The sequence below is a fragment of the Echinops telfairi genome, unplaced genomic scaffold (assembly GCF_000313985.2).
Source record: "Echinops telfairi isolate 266 unplaced genomic scaffold, ASM31398v2 ScPeMD7_3533;HRSCAF=4204_0, whole genome shotgun sequence".
NCBI classification, from domain to species: domain Eukaryota; kingdom Metazoa; phylum Chordata; class Mammalia; order Afrosoricida; family Tenrecidae; genus Echinops; species Echinops telfairi.
The window spans coordinates 39,784,447-39,785,372 of record NW_022107431.1 but is presented as its reverse complement, the minus strand read 5'-3'; positions in this window follow the sequence as shown (position 1 = coordinate 39,785,372).

The following is a 926-nucleotide window of genomic DNA, read 5'->3' as shown; positions in this document are numbered from 1 at the left end:
GCGTTCGACTTCCTCGTGCTTCGAGAAAAGGCGACCTTTAAAAGGGGATCCGTGTGAAGCAGGCGTTAAGATTCTGTCTGCGGGAATTCCTTCCTCTGCCTTATAGTCTGCACTCATTTGATTCCATATGATTTGTAATTGTAGATTTTTTTCTTTCGAAAGTCATGATACAGATGGCCAGGAAAAGGTGATACCATAAAAAAAAACTTTTTTTTAAGTGTTACCACGGTATAGCTAAGGAAGTTTTACAAATTCCTCCCTCGAGTGATTTTGTTGTTGTTGTTGTTATTGACCCGAAAAGCTCTTTAAATGTTCTATAGCAATCACTGCATTCCAATCAAATTAGATGCCTCATGGATTTCTTGGAGAATCCCAACAAGAAAAAAGGAGGCGTGGTTGGGTTGGGGAACATACTTTATATAACAAACAAGAATTTGCCCAGGCCAGTCAAAGTGTGTGCAGCAGGTTACAACATGCTGAAAGACAAATCCACGAAATATATGGAGTGTTGACATGTAGAATTCAGCTCACTATCTGGCCTGAGATAATGCTAAGCTTGTCTCCAGGGCTAGGTTTGCATCTCCCAGTGCAGCCTGTGGTCCATATGACACAAAAGCTTCCCGGAATACATGAATTTGAAAACATTAAGAAATCCCTGCTGGGCCACTGGAGACCCCCTTTGCAGAGGGGTCGCGGGGAGGAGACAAGTCAGTCAGGAGGCGATGCAGCAACGATGAACAATACAACTTTTTTCTAGTTCCTAAATGTTTCCTCCCCGCTCCCACTATCATGACGCGAATTCTACCTTGCAAGTCTGGCTGGATCAGAGGATGTGCACCGGTACAGATAGGAACTGGAAATCCAGGGAATCCAGGGCAGATGATCCCTACAGGACCAGTGGTGTGAGTGGTGATACTGGGAGGGTA